Source organism: Sus scrofa, chromosome 12 (genome assembly GCF_000003025.6).
Source record: "Sus scrofa isolate TJ Tabasco breed Duroc chromosome 12, Sscrofa11.1, whole genome shotgun sequence".
Classification (NCBI taxonomy): domain Eukaryota; kingdom Metazoa; phylum Chordata; class Mammalia; order Artiodactyla; family Suidae; genus Sus; species Sus scrofa.
Window position 1 is genome coordinate 7,928,268 of NC_010454.4, and position 20,706 is coordinate 7,948,973.

Sequence of the window (20,706 nt, forward strand, 5' to 3'; positions counted from 1 at the left end):
TTCCTCTGGGTAACGGTGAGGCTTATGATTGGACTGAGAGACTGCACAGTGAATCTGTCCTGTGGAAGGTGCAGGGTGGGGGCTAGGGGGGCATCTTGTTGCAATGGCCAAACCTGCCAGGCTCTTTCCTGCACCTCCTCTGCCCCTGGCTCTCCCCCTCCACTGGCCATGCCGGCCATCACCCACAGGACAGGGAGAAAGCGACGGCTGAGAACCATTAAACGCCTCTTCCTCTTCTGCTGTGGGCTACGCTGTTATACGCCCCCTTAGAGCTGAGTGGCTGAGAGTTTGTTCCAGCTGCACAGAGTCCCTCTTCTTTCCCCTTCCTGCTGTTTGCACCGCTGAGACTGCGCCAGGCAGAGTGTTCCAGGTCATAAGAGTGAGGCTAATAAGAAGCACAGCTGATATTAATTGTGGGCTTATTCCATGCCATGTGTCCTGCTGAACTCCTTGTAGAAATGTCTTTATTCTCATCCTTGAGAGAAACTCAAGTCCCAGCAGGCCGGAAGCAGAATGTGGACCTGCATGTCCCTGAGTCGGGATCTCAGCTCCTTCGTGCAAACCGCAGGTGCTCTGCAGAGACAATCTTGCCTCCCCAAATGGCTTCATTTGAAGGTCTGTGGGCCCCCAGCTGCCTGTGGCTTCTCTTCCTGAATTAAACAAACGACAGCCCCTTTCAGGTGTTTGGTGTCCCGTTAAACTGGGGTGGTGGGGCAGCCATGGGCTCTGAACGGCAGTCCTCCGGGGCTGAGGGTCCGGCGCGGTCCTTACTCTCAGCCCCAGCCCAGGACACATGGACGGCAGGAGCTGCTGGGAACCCCCGTTCATTCGCTCTTTGCTCCAGTCCGAGCCAAACTTCCTTGAAGAGCTGTTGATCCCTAGGGCTGATGGCAGTCTCACTCTCATGATTTTTATATTTGTTCTCCATCTGGACGGAAAATAGGAGAAAAACACATTCTCAGTCAGGAGAGGTTCGGGAATAAAGGGCTGAGATTTTCATTAAAATCGGGGGCATCGTGCCATTTCCTGCGGGAGCCAGTGCTGAACAATCAACCCAGAGCTTCTCTCTTGCCCCTGAGAAATGAACTGATTTTCCGAGATAGAAGATGAGAATGTGTGTGTGTGTGTGTGTGTGTGTGTGTGTGTGTGTGTGAGTGTGTGTGTGAGTGTGTGTTGGGTGAGGGATGGTGAACACAAACCTTGGTTATTTCTATACCCAGATTCTAGAGATAACTGGCTGCCCCAAACCTCATTTTAACTCAAGCTCTCAACCATCCCGAAATCTATCATTCAAAGTGGCCACAGGAAGGGAGCCATCACTCTGTGTTTTATCTTCTCCCTGCTCCCACCTCACCCTCGGGTAAGCAGGGATCGATGCAAAAGCGCAGAATGCGAGAAAGCAAGAGGTCTGGGCAATTCAGAGGCAAGCAAGATAATCAGCCTCTCGGTTATGTCATCGGGCAGCGCAGGGGAGGTGCTGCTGGCCATCAGCCTGTGGCCAGCGTGCTGGAGAGCAAGCAGGGACACTGAGTCCCACGCGTCCTGCCGAGGTGTGGCAGAGGAGGGAACAGAGGGGAGCCTGAGAAGCCGGCTTAGAGGATGCTGCCTCCCCCCGCCCCGGAGGTGAGCTTGCCAGAGCCTGTTCAGGAGAACCGAGTTTCCACTGGGTCTTTGCTTTGCTTTTGATGGAAAATTTTCCCCTCCCCTCCGGGGAGGTTAGAAGCCCAATGTAACCCCAGGACACAGAGTCCTTCGACTCCGGCCCCCCCGATGGCCGTTCTCCTCGGTAATCCTCCAGTTGCCTTCTTAATAGGCATAGAACCAGAGCCTTCTGGGCAAATCCTGGTGTATTACAGCTGACTTAACTCTCCTCAGCCCTCAGCAAGATGTCAAAGCTGGATTTTTCCGTAGATATTAAGCAGATGGGCCTGGTATATATTTTGTCTTATCAGTAGCTTCTCCGACAACTCGACAACACATATGCTCAGGATTTTCTTTGGTTCAGACATAAAAGGGAAGTCCTGTGTTAGTGCCACAGAGCTGGTTCCTGCATGTTCTAGCTTCTGAGGAATGACTTGTCGCCTGTCACATAAGCTCCTGTTTCCCATCCCTAATCAATAATATTGCAAGTGCCCAAGTGAGAAGGTGGCTACCACCAAAAGCAGAAAGTGGCAAGCTAGGCATCTAGTTCCTGGTTCAGAGGAAAAAATTTAATTCCTTTTTTGGGGGCGAGGCTTGTTTAGAAGTGGGGTTATCTCTTCTCTAAGCCCACACATGACCCTGCTTATTTTTTCAAAACTGACCTTTTAAACCGTTGAGAGCATAAAGGCTAATCGGTTTGGGGCCTTTTAAGAATTATTTGGGCAAAAGATAAGCTCCCTGTGGATACCGGGAGGGGCTGGATGAAGGGCAGGGAGCTGGTGCAGGGGTGGGGGCTCCCCGTTTCATTTTGGGGACCAGCCTGCAGAGCTGGGCAGGCTGAGTCTGTGTCAGGAGGAAGCTCTGCCCTGGCTTGGCTTGGGGAGAATGTTCCAGAGGCCAGGATATTCTGGGATGGACGTGCCTCACTGTGGCCCTGGATGTGTCACACACGCCCTCTGGGCTTCGTGATTTTTAAGAATATGAAAGAGAAGACGGACGTTTGTGGTCTTGATCATTTGCTCCCGGTGTCCTCTCCCCAGCGACCGGGGAGATGAGTTTGGCATGTCTCCCTGCAGAGTGTTTTCTGTGTATTTAAATAAATACCTCTAGAAAGATGCAGGGGTGTGTGCATGAGAGAAGAGGGGGAGGCAGTGGGGGGAAGGAAGGGGGGGCTGAAGAAGAGGAGAGGGAGGAAGAGGGAGAGGGAACGTATAAGGGTGGGTTGTTTGCACCTCAGGGCTCCCTGGAGGGTGCTCTCTGCTCTGGAGACGCCCTTTCTCCTCCCAGCATGGCTTAGAGGTGGGGGATATTGGATGGATCCTATTTTGGGTTTCTCCCACCCTGCCCCCCTTCCCCAGTTCAGGAGCTCCCCTGGATGCGGCTCTTTTCTTCTCGCTCGCCGCCTCCAGCGTGCTCCGAGCCCTCTCCCCTGAGGCTCCGGTCCTGGTGGTGCAGATGAAACCGGCTTGGCCGCATCCTCCTGGTGGCAGCCAGCCGCTTCTCCCGTCCCTTCCCTGGACCGGGCCCCTGGCATTTGGGCTCCACTTAACGCATCCGCTCTGTGACTTTGCCAAAGTCAGGCTCCCTGAGGACAGCTTTGTGAGCGGGCAGAGTGTGCCCCAGACTAAGGAAGAGCAGCCCGGGTCCTGCGCGCTGGGAATCCAGGATGCTGCAGCCTCCTCATCCGGGGCTCCGGCTTCTTGCAGTGGTGGGTGAGCCGTGCGTTCAGCTGGGGAGCCCAGGCCGCTGGGCTGATCTCCTGCCCCGGCAGGGACCGGACCATCACAGACCCCAGCTTGGGGAAATTAGCCAAAAAGAAAACAGATTAAATATTTTCCCTTCAGGTAACCATGAGTCCCGGGGCTGCATCTCTAGTGTGTAGAACATTCCGAGGGCCTGGAGTGAAGCTTTCCCACCAGGGCCTTTTTCTCAAAAGGGGTAACCCCTACGTCCCCTTCCTCCACGTACGGGGGGGTGGGTGGGTCTGGAGCCAAAGGCAGGCAGACCTGCGTGGAAGGCGGGGCTTCTGTGGACGTCACGTGGTCTAGGGCTCCACCCACCCACCTACACCCACAGGCCAGGTGTGGCTCTGGGAGGCGGCAGGTAGGCTGCTGTCAGGGTGGCTAGGGGACAGGACAGCCCTTTAGTAATTTCCCTCCAAGAGATCTTAAGCGCCGCCAGTTGTCACTGGGACGCTCGCCTACTTCCCCCCTACCCCCACAGTTGTCCTTGTCTTAGAAATGGGTGTGGGGTGGGGCGACCCTCAGGGAGGCAGTGGGGGGTCTTTCAAGTATTTACCTTCATAGAAGCACCTTTCTCAAGTCGATAACAGATACCTTCCCTTCCCACCGGCCCCCGGAGCTCCTCGGGTTCCTTGAGCAACAGCTCATTTTCCAGATAACGCATTTGGTCCCACTACCAAATCCAGATACTGCTTTCCGCTTCCCCTGGGGGAGCAAGTCCATCTTTGCTCCTCAACCTGTGCCCACATGCCCGAGGGCAGGCGCGAGGATGTTACAGGTCAGGTGAGGGATGAGGAGCAGCAGGAGGGGGAGGCGGGAGGGGGAGAGGGGCTCTGAAAGAGCTTAGTTGCCCGCCGGGAGGCACCTGCAGCAAACAACTTGGGTGGAAAAACCCGGCAGGCAGAGCAGAGCTCTCCTTAGAAGTGTGGTTCCAGGGGCCAGGACGCAGTTAACCCTGGATGTTAACCTCTCCAGGCAATGGCTGTCCCTGCGGCCGGCTCTCTCTTTAATCCGGACTGAGTTGCTGGCCTCTTGCATCCACTCAGAAGGTACATAGTGCCAATGCCTCGTATATTGTTCTCCTGGCGGCTGCGTGATGGATAAAAGCAATCAGTACTTTTCGCCTCTAATGGGTTCCTGTTTTTTGCAAAAAGCTCTTCCTCCTGCTTCCATGGTAGGTTCTTTTTCAAGTTTGGGAAGGGATGCTTGTGATTTTTCTTTCAAATTAGTCCATCTCTCTCAGTGGACACATCCATCCCTTGACCTCTTTCTCCCCAGGAGGGCAATTTCTTTTTTCTTCTCTTTTCATTTTAGGGCTGCACCTGTGGTGTATGGAGGTTCCCAGGCTAGGGGTCTAATCGGAGCTGTAGCTATGGGCCACACCACAGTCACAGCAACGGCAGATCTGAGCCGAGTCTGCAACCTACACCACAGCTCACAGCAACACTGGATCCTTAACCCACTGAGTGAGGCCAGGGATCAAACCTACATCCTCATGGATACTAGTCAGACTTGTTTCCACTGAGCCATGACGGGAACTCCCTCTTTCTTTCCTTTCTTTCTTTCTTTTTTTTTTACTGCGCCAAGACATGCAGAAGTTCCATGCCCAGGGATCAAACCTGTGCCACAGCTGTGACCACGGCAGTAGGTCCATGAACTTCGGGATATCCTGTTACCTTCAGGACACTCATGTCTTTCCCGTGCAACTCTCTCCTCAGCTCCCTGTGTGGTGGGGAGGGAGTTGTTATCTACAGATAATCCCCAAGGGAGAGATGCTGGCCCGAAGGAGCCTGGGCTGGCTTGTGTGGCTGTCATGTTGTTCTTTGTTCAGGCCCTGCCTTGAAGCCCGGGGAATCCTTCCTGGGAAGAGCTGGGCCTTCTTCTTCTGGAGACCCACGTGGGTGTGACGTTCCCACGAGGGGCCTCTACCTGAGAAACAGCAGCACTGCTCCCCTCTGCCATGAGAGGTGCCAGCCTCCGCCGCCCCCGGGATGGCCTTGTGGAACTGGAGTGGCTGCGCTGTGGCCCCTTGCTGGCCTCCTCACCTGCGGGGCTTGTCACCCTGAGCCAGGTGGGATGAAGTCAGGCAGGGCCTTTTTCTTCACGAAGTACCGTCTGTCTAGGTGGCTGGGAACGCTGGGGGCGCCGGGGGTGGGGGGGGGCGGTTCTGCCTTCCATGCAGGGAGCGTTGGCGTCTTTGGAACTAGCGATGTGTAGGTGTACTGTAGGTTGGGCAGGAACAGGCCTTAAGGGCCATCCAGTATGAGTCCCCTTGTTTGACCGACAGGAATTGGAATGTGTTAATGACAGAGCTTCTTTCCTGTCCCAGTTTCACAGCTCTTATGGGGGGGGGTACACCCTGCCTCTCCCTGCATCTTTCTGTGGTCCACCACCCTGGTTTCCTTTTCACCCATAAGCCTCGCCCTCTTCCTTTCACATTTACCCTTCGCGGCCTCTCTCCATCCTTCCTTTCCTCCAGCTCGTGTTGGGATTTCTCTGCCCGCTTTCGTCCTGATGGCCAAACGTGGCACTGAGACTTACCTCTGCCCCCCCAGCGACACGCGCACTCTGTTTCTGTTGTAATAGGATGCTGATCCTCTTGACATTGTTGATCATGAATCAGCCTGTGCCCGTTTCCTGGCATTTGAGAAGGACATTAATTGCCTCTGTTATGTCCTTACATCCCCCTGGAGGCCTTCCGCTCCCAGCTGTGAGGTGGTTGGTGGGCATTTGGAGTCCAGCAAAACCACGGGCTCAAAAAAACCTACGGAGGCTCATCCAGGGACCAAACATGGCCTTGTTGGCCCCGTGTTTATAACTTCAGGCTGATTTGTTCCCATCAGACTAATTAGCATATCAGCACTGTCCCTGCAGCGGCCTGGACTATCCTGGTTTGTCACTTAGTGCTTTCAATTCCCTTAGTCCAAAGGTCAGCACCATGGGACCCTGGGCTTTCTGAGACCTGCTCATATGCCCTCTGGAATCGCCGCGGAGCTGTGCAGGCAAAACCCGTGTGTGTCCGAAGGGGCCCTGCTGCCAGGCCCACCGTCAGACTCTGGGGGCCCGTAGGAGCTTTTGTCTTCGTGAACCCCTTCCTCCACCAAAAAAAGGATGACAAGTTATATTTTGCAGCTGTATTGGCATAAAGAGGGTTATAATCCTGGCTCATTATTTTATATTCATTCTTATTCATTTTTTTCTTCTGATTTTGAAAGAAATTAAAAAGTGCTTACTGAGCACCGCCTTTCCTGTGCTAATGGATCCATGGACCCCGTGGCCACCACGGATCTCTTCCTTGTGAAGCCTCTGCCTGGCAGAGCTTCTGGAACATGCCACTACCTTGCCACGGTTTACTGATAAGACAGAAGATACTGGGTTTATTCTCTGAGGTTGGGGCTTCGATGGAGAATTTGTGCCACAGAGAACGGACGGAACAGTACGTGTTCTCCAGATGGACGGCTTCTGATGTAGTCATCGAAGGGACAGTTTAGACTCGGGAAATCTCCGGGTGATCGGGAGTTAGAGAGCTGTACTACAGGGACTGTGGTGCGTGGGATCCAGAAGTGGCTCACAAGCGTTGCGTCCCCTGGTGTGCATGTCTCAGAATCCCCTCCCCTCGGGGGGGGGGGTTCCCTCCCCTTAGGTTACTCCTCGGGTTATCTGTCGGTTGTCTTTGAATTCATCCGGGGAGATGATCCTGGGTGGGCCTGACCCAATCAGGACATGAAGCGAGCCCGGCTGCCCCTACTGGCCTTGAAGAGCCGTGAATTGCCCACTGTCAGAGCTGCGTGGCAGGGACCTGACGGTGGTCTCTAGTTGCCGGGAACAGCCCCCAGCCCCTCCCTAACCTAAGGAAAGGGGAACCTCTGTCCATCAACAAGAAACTGAATTTTGTCAACAGCCAGTGCCGTTGGATGAGACCCTCCGGTGGGAGCGTAGCCCTGGCCGGCCGTGATCTTGATTTCATCCCAGTGACACTCTGACCAATGGACCCAGTTGAACCAATTCCTGGATCCTTGAACCATGGAAACCGAGAGATGAGAAACAAGTGTTGGGAGTTCCCATTGTGGCTTAGCAGGTTACATACCCGACAAGTATCTATGAGGATTTGGGTTCAATCCCTGGCCTTGCTCAGTGGGTTAAGGATCCGGCATTGCCGTGAACTGTGGTGTAGGTCGAAGACCTGGCTTGGATCTGGCATTGCCGTGGCTGTGGTGTAGGCCGGTAGCTGGCGCTCCAATTCAACCCCTAGCCTGGGAACCACCATATGTTGCGGGTGCAGCCCTAAAAAGCAAAAAAGAAAAAAAAGAAAAAGAAACGTGTTGCTTTCAGCCCTGAATTTGTGGTAATTTGTTGTGCAGCAGCGGAGACCTCGTAGGGGCCTGAGGTGTGTCTCGGCTTGGGTGTTGGCTCTGGAACTGAGACTTTGGAAAAAAGAGGAAAGGGCAATAAGCTGCTGGTCCCCACATGCCCACAGCAGAAAGCAGAGAAAGCATTCTTTAGAAGCGAGCGGCTCCAGTACCTTCTCAGCTGCCAGGCCCTCATCAAGCCCCGATATGGGGAATAATTCATTCTGCTCCAAGCCGAGGGATGCTCAGGATAAAGCCCCATTTAAGAAAAGAAAGAGAGCGAGCGTGTTCTTCAAAGCCACAGCTTCCCCTTTGAAGTGGGTCGCCTGCCATTTGCACACTGTTTGCTTAGCATAAAAATGCACAGGGATTTCCGCCCTCTTCCAGAGCCTCCCCATCCCCTCCCTGCCCCCCCTGGAGTCACTAACTGGTCCCTGATTCAGCCTTTCCCAGCTGCTTCCTTTGGGTTGTGAACCCTGGTCCACGGTTCCCTTTAGGAAGCTGTGTGTCTCAGCCTTGGAGGCAGCAGTTGTCAGGAGGCAAAAAGACTCTTTCCAGAAACGGTTTGAGGTTTCAGATGCTGGTGGTCAAGGCCCCCGTGGGGATAGGATGTTGCTGGAAGGGTGGCTGGCTGTGAGCAGGGGCTGAGGCTGGCTGGTGGGTGGAGGCTTTGGCTGTGGGGGAGAGGGCAGGGGTGGCGCTGTGACGTCCCCACACCCCCGCAGCCCTCCTGGGGACTGCGGGCAGAGTCATGTTTGGCTGAAGACATCCTGACGTCTCCGTGCTGCCACTGCTGCCCGTTTCTGTCCTGGCTGTCTGAGGGGGCGCTTCTCTCGGGTTGCCTGACTCCGACTCCCCGATGGGTGTCTGAGGATTCAGGGCCCTCAGTGCGGCGCCGAGGGCACCTCTGCCCCTTCTGATGACCGACTTCTCCCTGGCTGGCTTGTCATTTTAGGTCTCCTTTCACAACAGTAGTAGCGTCTTTCTCTTGTGGCCTGGAGACCTGGTTTTCAGTTGAGTCCTTACGCCCACAGAATCGTGGTTTCTGCCCGTCTGCGCCTCGCAAGTGAGCGTTCACAGGCCATCTCGTGAGGTTCGTGGCTCCAAAGGTCTGAGTTTCTACCAGGACCAGAGAGACAAGAACGCTGGCCGCCCCTCCCCTCTGTGTGAACGTCACGTTCGGCCCCCCCTGCTGAATCTCATGGCTTGCGATTCACCAATTTGGGTTTATATCGGTGGGATTCCTTCTTCTTCTTCCTCTTTTTTTTTTTTTTTTTTTTTTCTCTCTTTTCTCAGGGCCACTCCAGAGGCATATGGAGGTTCCCAGGCTAGGTTCGCCTCAGAGCTATAGCTGCCAGCCTCCACCACAGCCACAGCAATGCAAGATCCGAGCCCCATCTGCGACCTGCGCCACAGCTCACAGCAACACCAGATCCTTAACCCACTGAGCAAGGCATTTATTGCCTCATGGTTCTGGAAGCTGGAAGGCCAAGATCAAGGTGATGGCAGGGTTGGTTCCTTCTAAGAGTGATGCGGGAAGCATCTGTTTTGGGCCCCTCCTTGGTTTTAAAACGGTCATCTTGCTTGTCCCCGTGTCTTCATGTCATCTTCTCCCTGTGAATGTCTCTGTCCAAGTTCCCTCTTCTCCTAAGAACACCAGTCGTATGAAAATAGGTCCCACCCTAACCCCTGCATTTTAATTTCATCACCTCTTTACAGACCCCATCTTCAGAGAAAGTCCCATTCGGAGGGCTGGTGATGGGCGGTGGTTAGGATTTCAACCTATGAATTTCAGGGGCGGGGTGGGCATGGGGCAGAGGGTTCAGGCCATAAGAGGGACAGTGATGCCGTCTGTCTACATCGAAAGACGATACCGCAGATCTAGTGCCCTCATACAAGAAAAGGCACGTTGGAAGGTGAGCATGAGGAGTTCCTGCTGTGGCACAACAGGATGGGTGGCATCTCTGTAGTGCCAGGACCCAGGTTCAACCCTGGGGCTCGACGCAGTGGGATAAAGTGGGTGTAGGTCGAAACTGCGACTCAGATCTGATCCCTGGGGCCCAGGAACTCCACATGCCGCAGGGCAGCCAAAAAAAGAAGGCAAAAGCCTGAGCATGGGATAAGCAAGAGGGTTTCTGCAAACAGAGCTGTTTTCTCTAATATCGGGGCCAATACCAAGGATCTTTCTTTCCATCCCAATCCATCTTCTCTGCCTCAGTTTGCCCTGGTCTGGTGTTGCACTGTTTTAGTGCTTTGATTCCTCCTCGGAATTTTATCAGAATTTTAGGAGAGGAGGCCTCTTGCGTAATCACTTCAGTCTGTGGGTTGTGACTGTCTTACACGTGCTCTTTTGTTCTCTCGCCCTTCTTATTAGAGTCAGAAAAAATCATTTTCTGATTTTATGGTTGTCAAAGCCATAAATATTGGTGATAAGCCTGGCATTAGCTTTGTCTCCTCGGCACTGCTCTGATAAAGTTCTCTTTTCCGGCACTGATAATGGAAAGGTTTTTTTAAAAAAATTATGATTGTTATTATTGCTAAAATTGATAGTGGGAAAAAGGGAAGGCCGGGGTTTTATAGAACAATTACCTTCTTGGTTTTATAATCTCTAGCGAATGTGACTACAAGGAGAGAAACATACACAAATTCTGCTGACTCATCCTTAAGGATGATAAACAGACCTTTATCTGTGAAAGTGACAGGTATTTGACGCCGAGAAGCCCCATCCACCCTTTTTAATTTTTCTGGCTAAAATATGATCATATTCCAGTCCAAGGAGAAATATTTTGCTGGATATTCTGAGCATTGAGAAGGGGAGGGACTTGCTTTGAGCACTGTTCCCTAAAGCTTCCTCTCCTGAATATTAATAAGTTTTGCTGGCCAAACTAGTATGGGGAATGTAGGTTTACACAAGACCATTTGTCATAAAGAAGATGCGGTATAAATGTACAGGGGGCTACTACTCAGCCACCAAAAGAGTGAAATAATGCCATTTGCAGCAACATGGATGGACCTGGAAAATATCATACTATGTGAAGTGAGTCGGGATGAGAAAGACACATACCATATGTATGATATCACTTACATGTGGAATCTAAGATATGATACCACTGAACTTACCTACAAAACAGAAACCGACTCAGAGACAGAGAACAGAGTTGTGGTGGCCACCCGGGGTGGGGGGATAAATTAGAAGCTTAGGATTAAAGGATACATGCTGCAGTATAAAATAGATAAAACAACAAGGACCCTACTGTATAGCATAGGAAACTGTATTCAATACTTGGTAAATAACCTATAATGGAAAACAACCTGAGAAAGCGCGCGCACACACACACACACACACACACACACACACACACACACACACCCTCAATCACTTTGCTGTACAGCTGAAATTAACACAATATTGTAAATCAACTATACTTCTATAAAATAAATTTTTTTTTTTTTTTTTTTTCCTACGGGACTTCTCAGGGCCTTTATCCACTTATGTATGAGTGTTCCCAAACTTTCCATATTTATCTGGGGAATCCTTTCTCTTGGAGCATCTCAAGGAGCAGGGAAGTCTGGGAAATGGCAGCTCGGGACAAAAGAGTCATTCAAGAGATTTTGTCTACACACAGAGGTGTTTATGTGTCTAGGACAACACGTGCCTTTGGCTATAAGAAGCACAGAGAGTTGTGACTGCCCACTATTTTGAGCAGTTTCCTAATGACTACATCATTAGGTCACTGGGGACTGTTAAGTTCTCATGTTAGCGATGTGAAGGCAATAAAACTCACACGTTCCCAGGGTTGAGTGGAGCTGTTTTTACTCTACTGCTCTGGATGCTTTTAGAAGCATAAACATGCCGTGAGCTTAAAGGCAGGTGTGTGTTAGGCCATAGGCTTTTGGCTCTTCCATAGTCCTGAAACCAAAACCTGTCAGTGCACAGCAGAATGACAGAACTGATCAAATCAAAACCAAGAATAGTTTCCTGACGCGGCAGATGAGGTTTAGCTAAAAATAAACCACTGATTCCGAGAGCCAGGGGCACTGACCTCCGTGACCACCTCCTTTGCTCCTGGCAAGTCTCTTCCGCGAAGGCCACAGGGCGCAGTCATCCTCCCCTGCTGTCCCAGAGCCACTTAGAAACCTTCCCCATCTACGCGGGGCTCCGTGAAGGGATTTGGCCGGAGCTGGGCTCAAGTGTCATCTCTCCGTTGAGCCTGCCCTCCAGGATGAGCCCTCAGCAATGAAAGCTGTGCTGCTTGGTGCTGACTTAGCCATAAACACAGGTGCAAACGAAGGCACTGAAATCCAGCCGTCGGATTTGGTTATAAAGAGGTCACCCTACAGAGAGAACAGACTTGTGGTTGCCAAGGGGGAGGGGGACAAAGTGGGAGAGATGGGGAGTTTGGAGAGATGGGGAGTTTGGGGGTAGTAGATGCAAATATTGCATTTAGAATGGCCGAGCAGTGAGGTCCTCCTGCACAGCACAGGGAACTCTATCCAGTCTCCTGGGGTGGACCATGATGGAAGATAATATAAGAAAAGGAATGTGTGTAGACACACACACACACACGTAAATACATGGCTGGGTCACTTTGCTGTGCAGCAGAAGTTGGCACAACACTATAAATCAGCTATACTTTTTTCATTTTTTAAAGACAATTTTTTTAAATTAAAGGATAGTTGATATACAACATTGTGCTAATTTCTGCTGTACAGCAAAGTTACCCAGTCATGTGTGTGTGTGTGTGTGTGTGTGTGTGTGTGTACACATACACATTCCTTTCTTATATGATCTTCCATCATGGTCTATCCTCAACTATACTTAAATAATAATTTAAAAAAATTGGGGTTCCTGTTGCGGCTCAGAGAGTTATGAACCCAACTAGTATCCATGAGGATGTGGGTTTAATCCCTGGCCTTGCTCAGTGGGTTAAGGATCTGGCATTGCCATCAGCTGTGGTGTAGGTTGTAGACACAGCTTGGATCCTCTGTTGCTGTGGCTGTGGTATAGGCGGCGGCTACAGCTCTGATTGAACTCCTAGCCTGGGAATTTCCATATGCTGCAGATGCAGCCCTAAAAAAGCAAGGGAAAAAAAAAAAGTTAAAGAAGTCATGCTAGTGATTCAGATTGTTGGTATTATTATTTTTCTTCAGATTATGGTTTAAATGAAAACACACAATTAAAAAAATTATAGAAAACTTTCAGACCTCTGCAAATGTGTCCTTGGGTCCCCACTGGAGAAGCAGTGTTTTAGGCAAATTGAGTTTAGGAGTTTAATCCATGGATCCAGAGGGCTGCATTCTTTCTGTCTGTGCTTGTGTGCTGTGGTGCTTTGCAAAAATGAGCAGAACTTCTTCCCCTTTTGTCATCCATACTATGAAATGTGACCCTGGATTCTCCCAACAAGAGGTACAGCTGGTTTATCCACTACCTCAGTCTGGGTGGCCACTGATCTGGGACCAGATGTGGTGCAAGCAGAGACTTGAATACAGCATCTGACCCTCGTGTTTCCTTCTCTTCCGCCCCCGCAGCCCAAGTCTGCCATACGAATGAGCCCAGTCTCGCCTGCTGGAAGATGACAGGTTTCCCAGCCAAGAGTCAGCCAACTTCTGGCCAAAAGCGCGCCGGGAGCCAGATGCATGTGCCATCCTAGGCCATTCAACCCCCGGGCGAGCCTTGAATGGACCACAGATGAGTCCAGGCAATAGTAACCAAGCCTGGGCAGATCACTAGCTGTGCTCAGTTGACTGTAGTCGTATGAGCAGTCATAACCGATTGCTCTTCTAAGCCACTAAGTTTTGGGATATTTTGTAATAAGTGTCTGATAACACACACCTTTTTTTTTTCCCCCTCTGGGAAGAGAATTTTTTTTTTTTTTTTTTTTTTTTTTTCTTTTTAGGGCTGCATCTGTGGCATATGGAGGTTCCCAGGCTAGGGGTTGAATCAGAGCTGCATTTGCTGGCCTACGTCACAGCCACAGCAATGCAGCATCCTTAACCCACTGAGCAAGGCCAGGGATTGAAGCCATGTCCTCGTGGATACTAGTCGGGTTCATTACTGCTGAGCCACATCGGAACTCTGAGAAATCTTGTTTTTAGCAGATTTCTGGAGGGATCTGATGTTCTCCAAAGGGATGACAGAGGCCAGAAAAAGTTGCTGGGAAAGACCAACTGGGGGTTCTCAAACTGTTGAGAAGCCAGAAGAGGCTCTCCTTGGGTTCTGTGGGTATATTTGAATGACTTCTAGGATTAAGTCTAGGATAATCATTGAGGATTAGAAAGGAACTACCTCATTGTACTTAGGTATTTGCATTCATTTAGATTTCTTGTTTTGAGGAGAAGTCCTATTTTGCTTTACAAGAGGAAGCACAAGGGTTGGAAAACTCTGCGAAGCCCCAGCTCCCTGTGAGCCAGGCCCGCAGGAGACGTGGCCCTTCGCAGCACAGCAGAGCCACTGACGTGGAACAGGGGGCGGAGGGCTGTCTTTGCCGCCTCCCGGAGCTGTCGCTCTTCAGGGCTGCGTGAAGCTTTAGAATCTGTTTCATGTGATTAAATAGCCTTGATTATGAATAGTAATTTGGCCTCAGAGATAGAGGGGGGGTTTTGTCCCTAAAAAGAGAGTTTGGGCAATAGTGTACTTACGTGGCTTAAATATAGCTAGGATTCTGTCATCAGCTTCGCCTTGGGGGAGCTTTAGGCTGAGGTCGTGGAGGAGGCTGAAAGATGCGAGATCATCCCGGGCTGAAGGGGGAGAGATCTTACCTTGCGGGGAGTGAGCGGGGCTGCCCGGGTGGCGCTGAGTATTTCTGCCCGGAAGGGGAGGAGAGAGGGAGCCTTTGGGGGGAAAGGTGGCTGCCCATCCTTACATGGTCTAGGGGCGATGCTGAAGATCTTACAAAATCATCAAGAGGATAGAGGCTGGGGCAGGTGGAAAGTCAGGCTTTTGGCCGTTGTCTAGAAAGCCTGTGATGCCTTTAAGCCTTTGCCTTCCCTCTCTGCACGAATCTTCTCCCCTCTTTCTCAAGGCGTCCTGTTTTGTGGTTTCCCAGATCTTTGTCTTCAATGTCACACAGCATTTCCCCTCTCATTCTGGCAGTTCCATAGTTTCGCTCATTCCGTTAAGTCAATTGAGTTTTCGATCTGATGCTGGACACCTTGCCCTGGCAGGAGGGCCGGAATACAACCGCTCCTGCTTTAAGAATCTCAAGGTCTCGAGAGAGCCAAGGAAAAACTGAAAGTCACCGTGCACTTTGGTCAATCTGATGACTGAAACGTGTGGGGTGTCAAGGGAGCACAGAGAGGGAGGCATATTTAATCCAGACTAGACTGGGTTTATCCAGGAAGGCTTCCCAGAGGAGGGAGCTCAGGCTTCTTCAGCCAGGATTGTAAAAGCATCAAGGGTGGAACAATTAGAAGCCTGTGAACCTGCCTTTCTGCCCACTGATAGGAAGAAGGGATGGAGGGTGAGTTGGGGTGCCGTCTTAGAGCGCTCAGGCAGGGTGAACTGAGCTTCTGAAACCAGTAGGGACCAAGGATTTTAGATTGTCATTCTCCTTGTCTTTGGGGTTCCTGGCTGTGTCCCAGGGTCCCTCAACATGTAGGCAAACGACTTGTCCCCTCTGCCTCAGTGTCTGTCACTGGACACTCAGTGTCCCTGTTTGCAGTGAGAGGCTGCCTCTCACCACCCCATGCCAGACTGGCCCTGGTCAGCAGACCACTGCTGGCCTCCCGGGGAGAGAAAGTCATCTATTATGTAAGCATCATCCATATTCTGGCCGGTGATCAGGGGCGACATTTAAGCTTTTTCCATTATGTGGAATAATTTAAGATTGTGTTACGAGTGTCATTATTATTGCAATTTCTCAGTAATAAAAACAGCATCAATTATTGAACATCATCCCGTGTGTCTGGGTTAAGTGGGGATGGCAGAGGCAGTGGCTGATGCAGGAGGAGAAGACAAAAGCCCAGCATCCCAGTGTCCCATGTACCCTGAGGGATGTGGCTTCTCCCTGGGGTGTGATGCCCCCTCCCTCTGGCTGTGGCTGGCAGGGGGCACCAATTACTCCTCCAACTCTCCCTTTGCTCTTCTTTGGGGAGTTTTGACCCACTGACAAAACCTCAGTTAAAGAGACTGCACACTCCCGGGGTGGGGGGCAGCACAGAGCCTTCCCCGAGGGCCCCCAGCCTGGACTGACATGCTAGAGGGTTTGGCGAGGGTGGCTTGTCAGAGCTTGGTCTGCGTTGCCACCCCCGACGGTCATTAACAGCAGTGACACATCCAGTGGGAGAAAGACGAGAGATGGTGAACACGCGAAGACTGCTGTTGGGATGCAGGCCGACACATCCAGCGTGTGGGGGGCTGTGGGTCCCAGGGGCTTCGCACCCCATGGCATTTATCCACTTGTGCTCTGCGTGGGCGGCTTGCCGTGCTCTCTGCTGTCTTCATGTGGAGACGCTGCCTCCTGCGGGGTGACGCTTCAGGCTTTGCGTCCTTTTGTGACTCATTTCTTTGGGCTCAAGAAACATCAGCAACCAGCAGCTGTCTTCCTGGAGCCTGTGACAACAGAGCCCTGATGCATAGCATCCGGCTTTTTTTGTTGTTGTTGTTTTTTTTTTTAATTTTTGTTTGTTATAGTTGCCTTACAGTGTTCTGTCAATTTCTGCTGTACAGCAAAGTGGCCCAGTTACACATATATATGTACATTATGGGCCTTGTTTTTCTCATATTATCTTCCCTCGTGTTCTACCCCAAGAGACTGGATATAGTTCCCTGTGCCGTGCAGCAGGATCTCATTGCTTTTCCATTCTAAATATAATAGTTTGCATCTACTAACCCCAGATTCCCCATCTATCCCACTCCCTCCCCTCTCCCTCTTGGCCCCCACAGGTCTGCTCTCATGTCTCTGAGTCTGTTTCTGCTCTGTAGATAGGTTCGTCTGTGCCGTATTTTAGATTCCACATAGAGGTGACATCACACGGTGTTTGTCTTTCTCGCTGACTCTTCCTTCACTTGGTATGAGCAACTCAGTTCCAGGCGGGATTTTAGTTCCTGAAGGAGAGAGACGTATTAGTTTTTGCGGCTTTTTGTTTGTTTGTTTTCATGCAAAGCACACTGCAAGGCTGCCTTCCTCTCTTCCCCCCTCGTTGTGTTTCCTCCTTTTTTGCTCCGCATCCCTCCACTCTCTCTTCCTTCTGGAAAGTGCCAGCCTTCTCCAGCTCCTCTTTCTTGGCACAGCCTTTCCAGAGTGGGGGGAACTTGCTCTTTGTTCTGACCTGGGGATTTGCCCCAACCATGAATGATAACAGTAACAGTCACAAGAGGACAGTGATCTCAAGTTCCCTGTCCCTGCCTGGGTGTCGCCAGGTGCCTCCCAGCAGCCGCCTCCTTGTTCCCTGTGCCAGGCTGGATTTGGAGGATTGGGTGGGGAGGGGGAGCCCTGGAGGAGGCGGGGGTGCAGAAGGGAAGGATGACCTGCAGCTTGGGAGGGAGCCTGTATTTTGCTCCCTTGACATTTGGGAGCTGCAAGGTGACACAGCAACCCTGACCTCTCCAGAGTCCCAGGAGCCCAAATGAAACCAGGGGGAGGGTGTGTGGGGGGAGTGACTCATTGCCCGCTGCTGGGCGGCCCAGCAGGCTCTCAGGGCTGTGGCGGAAAGTCAGGAACAGCTTGCATTCGTCAGATGTCTGCCCTGGAAGGGACCGCACCCTCACCTCGCCGTCCTCGCAGGGCTTCGAGGACTGGGCAGGGCTTCGAGGACTGGGTGAGAGAGCGTGGATGGAAAGGCTTTGCAGAAATTAAAAAAAAAAAGCCTCAGAAATGAGAGAAAGTGATGATGTCAACAGGGCGGGCGTGCTGCTGTCAGCAAAGCAAGAGGGGGATCTAGAGGAGGAATGTCACCTGTGGGGTCTTGATCCCCCCTGTGACCTGCCACAGCTGTGCTTATTTAAGGCTCTGGCAAAACAATGCAGCATCCCCTGCACCTGTTCAGGAGCAGACAGGGCTCCAGGGAGCCAGGGTTGGTGGGGGGTGTCAGCCTTGAAGGGGGAGAGCCCCCTGGGCCCTGCAGGTGCTTTCTGACTCTCCCCCAACGTGATGGACGTGCCTGGGCTCAGGGATGCATGGAGAGCGCTGCCAGGGATGGGGGCGCTGCACAGCTGCTGGGGTTTTTGTCCAACTTTTAGAAAGGTAGCTCCTGGAATTCCTGGGGTGGCTCAGTGGGTTAAGAACCTCACTTAGTCTCCATGAGGCTGTGGGTTTGATCTCTGACCTTGCTCCGTGGGTTAAGGATCTGGCGTTGCTGTAAGCTGTGGTGTAGGTCGCAGACGCGGCTCGGATCCAGAGTTGCTGTGGCTGTAGCTGTGGCTGTGGTGTAGGCCTGCAGCTTCGGCTCCTATTTGACCCCTGGCCCGGGAATTTCCGTAAGCCACAGGTGCTGCCATGAAAAAAAGGAAAAAAAATGAAAAGGCAGCTTCTAAGTGAAGCCGGGGTTGGGTTTTCTCAGTATACCCCATCCCCAGCACTGAAATGAAGCAATACGCCCAATGGAATATAGGTGGATAAAATGGTCAAAGAATATGGGGGGGCGGAGGGTGGGGGGAGCTGCCTGCCTGTTCCTTCCCTGAAACACTGTCTTCAGATCCGCGTGGTTTCGTCCCTTCCTGTCAGGTCTCTGCTCAAACCCCACCTTCTCAGTGAGCTCCCCGTCAGCTTTGTCTCTGGAGGAGCCCCCCCCCAGCTTTACATTTTATCACAAGCTAGAATTCAACTAGAATTTGCATTTTCTGGAAGATGCTGGAAGAATGCCTGGCCCCGGGCTCAAACCCGGTACCTGGGACAACTGTACTGTGTCACTATGGCGATGATTTGTTTTTCTTCTCAACCTCATCCCCACCTGGCACTCTTCTTGATCACCTACTATTCCTTTATTGTCTGCCTCTGAAAGATCCGTGGGGACAGGGGACCTGGTTATTTTGTATCATCAGGATCTAGAATGGTTCTGGTACACAGGTGATGCTTAATAAAAATACGTGAAGGCAGTCAGGCAGGAGGCTTCCTAGAGAAAGTGGAGATATTCTTATCCTTCTAGAAAAAATGAGGGTCTGTGAGTTCCCAGCATGACCAACAGGTACAGGGAGCTCCTGACCATCCTAAATCTTCCTAAAATGCGTCTCTCAACTTAAGCGCTGTTGACGTCGGCAGGTCTTTCTCTGTGGTGGGAGCTGTCCTACACATAGTCGGGTGTCTAGCAGCATCCCGGGCCTCTGCCTAAGAGATGCTCCCATCTCCTCTCCCCCACCTGCCCTCTTCCCAACCTCCACATACAAAAATACCCATTGCCAAATGACCCCTTGGGGGAAGAATCACCCCAGTTGAAAACCACTGCTCTCCATTAAAACCAGGGTCCCTCCAGGCTGCTCCTGACTGAATGGGCTCCAGTCAAAGCCTTGAGCATGTTCATGTTGCCGCATCTCTGCTGCAATGAGGCGGTTCTCTTCTCCTATCTTTCCCCCCAGTTACGCATCCATCACATTATAAAAAGAAGCAAGACAAAAGAAGAAACATCAGCCGCTGCGCTCTCTTAGGGAAAGACGTCTTTTATGGCTGCTCTGATTCCTCAGATGTCAGCGTGAGTCGTAAGGCTTAGAAATAATTAAAGCTTATAAACAAACAAAGAGCTGCAATGATGTGGCCCACGGCACATGGCACAGACACCAGCTGGCGCTCGGGGGTGGTTAGGGGGCGTTTCGGCAGGGGGAGAGGCTGGTCTCCTCAAAGTCCCTTCTGTCCCCAGGATTCTGCCATCTGGAGTGTCAACCTTGACTGACACAGTGGGATAGGCGACCTCTCTTGGTGCCTCTCCCTGTGACGGAGGAGGCGAAATCCTGCAGCCCCTAGGAGTCTACAGAGAGACCTAAGAACTTTAACAAGGGTGGCTCAGACAGCCACGGGGCTTTTTCCCTTTTAAAACAAGATTAAAAGAGGTGTCAGCACCCTGATTAAAGTGCGTGATGGAGGACATTGCAAATCAATGCTTAGGCCAATGTCAGTGTATTGGACACATGAGATGGCAGGAGAGGAAGCCTTTATGTTTGCATTTTTCACGTTTAGTTGGACAGAAATAATGAAGGAAAATATCTGAATCATGAGATTCTCTTTCTGATCCCTGAAAGATGAGAAAACAAGAAAAGGGGTCTGTGTGTGTGTGTGTGTGTGACAAAGCCAGGCATAACTTTTGCGAGATCCCTTCATGAAAGAAACTTACTCAAGAAAACAGATTCCATATTTGCTTATAAATAGGTGCACTTCAGGACTTGGGAGCCTTCTCCTCTCCCCTATTAGGGACACACACTTTTTTTTTGTTTTTTGTTTTATTTTGCTTTTTTAGGGCCGCACCTGGGGCATATGGAGGCTCCCAGGCTAGGGGTCCAATCAGAGCTGTAGCCACTGGCCTACACCACAGCCACAGCAACGTGGGATCCGAGCCACATCTGTGACTACACCACAGCTCACAGCAATGCCGGATCCTTAACCTACTGAGTGAGGCCAGAGATTGAAGCTGCGTCCTCATGGATGCTAGTCTGATTCGTTTCCGCTGAGCCATGAAACATGCCTAGGGACACACGTTTTTAAATGGCAACTTCTGTTTGCAACTATCTCTGCCTGGTTTTCAAAACCTATCCGCTGTTTCCTTTGCCCTTGAGATGACTCTGTTCACCTTCCCTTCGGGGCAGGGGTTCCTGCCTGTGTCTTGGGAAGAGAAGCTCACAACCCCCCTCGTAGATCCACCTGTAGTGGGACCTAAGCTCCCAAGAGCTTGGACTTTGCTGGTCAGCAGAGTATCCACTAAGTTGGTGGCTAATAAATGTTTGTGAAAGAAACCGGGGGGTCAAAATCAAGACTTTGCGCAGTTAACGCAAAATCGGGCAGGGTGACTGGCTGCAGACAAAGCAGAAGGGTCACGTGGTTAGTTTTAGG

At 51.4% G+C, this 20,706-nt stretch overlaps 1 protein-coding gene across 7 annotated transcripts in view; it reads left to right on the forward strand.

Annotated features, from left to right (window-relative positions):
- Nucleotides 1–20,706, forward strand: part of SLC39A11 (solute carrier family 39 member 11) — a 444,518-nt gene that overhangs the window by 168,536 nt on the left and 255,276 nt on the right. The gene's annotated exons all lie outside the window — the stretch shown is intronic.